Raw genomic sequence first — 5,618 nt, 5'->3', positions numbered from 1 at the left:
ACAGACATCTACAGACATCTACAGACACCTACAGACATCTACAGACACCAACAGAAACGTACAGACACCTACAGACATCTACAGACACGTACAGACATATACAGACATCTACAGACACCTACAGACATCTACAGACACGTACAGACATCTACAGACACCTACAGTCACCTACAGACATCTACAGACACCTACAGTCACCTACAGACATCTACAGACACGTACAGACATCTACAGACATCTACAGACACCTACAGACATCTACAGACACATACAGACACGTGTGATCAGATTTTTCTGATTTTTCTGCAGAAATGAAATTCAGCTGAACGTCGACTCCAACTTCACAGCGTGAGTTCAAACATTTAAACATTTAATGTTGTTCAGACGGTTATAAACCAGTTCATCATCTGAGAGACGATCTTATATTTTAGAATCAGAAATAAACTAACGTTTGTTTTTCTGGTTGTAGAAAAATCGATGAGACTCACAACCAGACCAGGTATACAGACATCTACAGACACTACAGACACTACAGACATCTACAGACACCTACAGACATCTACAGACATCTACAGACACCTACAGACACCTACAGACATCTACAGACACGTACAGATACCTACAGACATCTACAGACATCTACAGACACCTACAGACACGTACAGTCACCTACAGACACGTACAGATACCTACAGACATCTACAGACACCTACAGACACCTACAGACATCTACAGACACCTACAGACATCTACAGACATCTACAGACACCTACAGACATCTACAGACATCTACAGACACCTGCAGACATCTACAGACACCTACAGACACGTACACACACCTACAGACACCTACAGACACCTACAGACACCTACAGACACGTACAGACACCTACAGACACGTACAGACATTTACAGACACCTACAGACACCTACAGACATCTACAGACATCTACAGATACCTACAGACATCTACAGACACCTACAGACACCTGAGACATCTATAGACACCTACAGACATCTACAGACACCTACAGACACGTACACACACGTACAGACACCTACAGACACGTACAGACATCTACAGACAACTACAGACATCTACAGACATCTACAGACACCTACAGACATCTACAGACACCTACAGACATCTACAGACATCTACAGACACCTACAGACATCTACAGACATCTACAGACACCTGCAGACATCTACAGACACCTACAGACACCTACAGACACCTACAGACATCTACAGACACCTGGAGACACCTACAGACACCTACAGACATCTACAGACATCTACAGACACCTACAGACACCTACAGACATCTACAGACACCTGGAGACACCTACAGACACCTACAGACATCTACAGACATCTAGAGACATCTACAGATACCTACAGACATCTACAGACACCTACAGACACCTGAGACATCTATAGACACCTACAGACACCTACAGACACCTACAGACACGTACACACACCTACAGACACCTACAGACACGTACAGACACCTACAGACACGTACACACACCTACAGACACCTACAGACATCTACAGACACCTACAGACACGTGTGATCTGATTTTTCTGATTTTTCTGCAGAAATGAAATTCAGCTGAACGTCGACTCCAACTTCACAGCGTGAGTTCAAACATTTAAACATTTAAAGTGTTTATTTGTTTGTTTGTATTTTAACTTTCTTTCTTGTTTCTCTTCAGATCAAACGAAACAGGAAGTGACAGGTCTGCTTCTAAGGAAACAGGAAGTGACACGTCTGCTTCTAAGGAAACAGGAAGTGACACGTCTGTTTCTCCGTTCATGTGAGTGAATTCATTTCTGATTATTTCATCGTTTTAATTTTGATCCTGAAACAAGTTTCTGTTCGTTTCAGGGTGATTCTTCCTCAATCACCGCGGTGAGTCACCTGTTATACTCACCTGTTATACTCACCTGTTATACTCTCACCTGTTATACACTCACCTGTTATACTCTCACCTGTTATACTCACCTGTTATACTCACCTGTTATACTCACCTGTTATATACTCACCTGTTATATACTCACCTGTTATACTCACCTGTTATATACTCACCTGTTATATACTCACCTGTTATATACTCACCTGTTATATACTCACCTGTTATATACTCACCTGTTATATACTCACCTGTTATACTCACCTGTTATATACTCACCTGTTATATACTCACCTGTTATACACTCACCTGTTATACTCACCTGTTGTCTCACCTGTCCTCTCACCTGATATATACTCACTTGTTATATACTCACCTGTTATATACTCACCTGTTATATACTCACCTGTTATATACTCACCTGTTATACTCACCTGTTATATACTCACCTGTTATATACTCACCTGTTATATACTCACCTGTTATATACTCACCTGTTATATACTCACCTGTTATATACTCACCTGTTATACTCACCTGTTATATACTCACCTGTTATATACTCACCTGTTATATACTCACCTGTTATACTCACCTGTTATATACTCACCTGTTATACTCACCTGTTATACACTCACCTGTTATATACTCACCTGTTATATACTCACCTGTTATATACTCACCTGTTATATACTCACCTGTTATACACTCACCTGTTATACACTCACCTGTTATATACTCACCTGTTATACTCACCTGTTATACACTCACCTGTTATACACTCACCTGTTATATACTCACCTGTTATACTCACCTGTTATATACTCACCTGTTATACACTCACCTGTTATACTCACCTGTTATACACTCACCTGTTATATACTCACCTGTTATACTCTCACCTGTTATATACTCACCTGTTATATACTCACCTGTTATATACTCACCTGTTATATACTCACCTGTTATACACTCACCTGTTATACTCACCTGTTATACACTCACCTGTTATATACTCACCTGTTATACTCTCACCTGTTATATACTCACCTGTTATATACTCACCTGTTATATACTCACCTGTTATATACTCACCTGTTATATACTCACCTGTTATATACTCACCTGTTATACACTCACCTGTTATATACTCACCTGTTATACTCTCACCTGTTATACACTCACCTGTTATATACTCACCTGTTATATACTCACCTGTTATATACTCACCTGTTATACTCACCTGTTATATACTCACCTGTTATACTCACCTGTTATACACTCACCTGTTATACACTCACCTGTTATATACTCACCTGTTATACTCACCTGTTATATACTCACCTGTTATACTCACCTGTTATACTCACCTGTTATACTCACCTGTTATACACTCACCTGTTATATACTCACCTGTTATACTCACCTGTTATATACTCACCTGTTATATACTCACCTGTTATACTCACCTGTTATACTCACCTGTTATACTCACCTGTTATACTCACCTGTTATACTATCACCTGTTATACACTCACCTGTTATATACTCACCTGTTATACTCACCTGTTATACTCACCTGTTATACTCACCTGTTATACTCTCACCTGTTATACTCACCTGTTATACTCACCTGTTATACTCACCTGTTATACTCTCACCTGTTATACTCACCTGTTATATACTCACCTGTTATACTCACCTGTTATATACTCACCTGTTATACTCACCTGTTATACTCACCTGTTATATACTCACCTGTTATACTCACCTGTTATATACTCACCTGTTATACTCACCTGTTATATACTCACCTGTTATACTCACCTGTTATACTCACCTGTTATATACTCACCTGTTATACACTCACCTGTTATACTCACCTGTTATATACTCACCTGTTATACTCACCTGTTATATACTCACCTGTTATACTCACCTGTCTCTATCTGTGTGTTTCAGTGACGCCTCTCCTGAGTACGTATGACAGCAGGACTTCATACTCTGACCTTTGACCTCTGTGTGAAATCTAATTGGCTGAGTATCACCTAACAGACTCACCTGTTGTCTCACCTGTCGTCTCACCTGTCCTCTCACCTGTCCTCTCACCTGTTGTCTCACCTGTTCTCTCACCTGTTGTCTCACCTGTCCTCTCACCTGTTGTCTCACCTGCCCTCTCACCTGTCCTCTCACCTGTCCTCTCACCTGTTGTCTCACCTGTTCTCTCACCTGTTGTCTCACCTGCCCTCTCACCTGTCCTCTCACCTGCCCTCTCACCTGTCCTCTCACCTGTCCTCTCACCTGTCGTCTCACCTGTCCTCTCACCTGTCCTCTCACCTGTCCTCTCAGCTGTTGTCTCACCTGTCCTCTCACCTGTCGTCTCACCTGTTGTCTCACCTGTTGTCTCACCTGTCCTCTCACCTGTTGTCTCACCTGCCCTCTCACCTGTCCTCTCACCTGTCCTCTCACCTGTCGTCTCACCTGTCCTCTCACCTGTCCTTTCACCTGTTGTCTCACCTGTCCTCTCACCTGTTGTCTCACCTGTCCTCTCACCTGTCTTCTCACCTGTCCTCTCACCTGTCGTCTCACCTTTCGTCTCACCTGTTGTCTCACCTGTTGTCTCACCTGTCCTCTCACCTGTCGTCTCACCTGTCGTCTCACCTGTCCTCTCACCTGTTGTCTCACCTGTCCTCTCACCTGTCTTCTCACCTGTCTTCTCACCTGTTGTCTCACCTGTTGTCTCACCTGTCCTCTCACCTGTTATACTCACCTGTCTCTATCTGTGTGTTTCAGTGACGACTATTCTCAGTACGTATGACAGCAGGACTCCATACCGTGACCTTTCACCTCTGTGTGAAATCTAATTGGCTGAGTATCACCTAACAGACTCACCTGTCCTCTCACCTGTTGTCTCACCTGTTGTCTCACCTGTCCTCTCACCTGTTGTCTCACCTCTCCTCTCACCTGTCGTCTCACCTGTTGTCTCACCTGTCGTCTCACCTGTCGTCTCACCTGTCCTCTCACCTGTCCTCTCACCTGTCGTCTCATCTGTCCTCTCACCTGTCGTCTCACCTGTCGTCTCACCTGTCCTCTCACCTGTCGTCTCACCTGTCGTCTCACCTGTCTCACCTGTCCTCTCACCTGTCCTCTCACCTGTCGTCTCACCTGTCGTCTCACCTGTCGTCTCACCTGTCTCACCTGTCCTCTCACCTGTCCTCTCACCTGTCGTCTCACCTGTCCTCTCACCTGTCCTCCTCCTTCAGGAGGTACCTCTTGTCCTACTGTCTCCTCCCAACCTGCCAGACAGCGAACCTCGGCTCCACCCTGCAGACTGGAGACCAGAAGGCCGGCAGCGCCACATCTGATGCCTTCGGCATCGGAAAGAAATGATCATCTTCATCATCATCTTCATCTTCATCATCTTCATCATCTTCATCATCGTTTTCATCGTCATCGCCACGCCAGTAGAAAATAGAAAACCTGTTTGTGTTTATCGGTTTTGTCATATAATCAAATAGTCAAATAATCTGATTTGTAAAAAGACCTGATCTGGCAGAAAGACGTTTTCTGTAGCTCATCGTCACGGAAACCAAAGTTTCAACACTGAAATCTGTTTTTTATATGAAACTAATTTAGATCCAGACCATAATAGTTGACCTTCAGCTCATTCCACATTAAATACTACAACTCCCATGA

This window comes from Scomber japonicus, chromosome 23 (assembly GCF_027409825.1).
Source record: "Scomber japonicus isolate fScoJap1 chromosome 23, fScoJap1.pri, whole genome shotgun sequence".
Lineage (NCBI taxonomy): Eukaryota > Metazoa > Chordata > Actinopteri > Scombriformes > Scombridae > Scomber > Scomber japonicus.
This window is presented reverse-complemented; position numbering follows the sequence as displayed.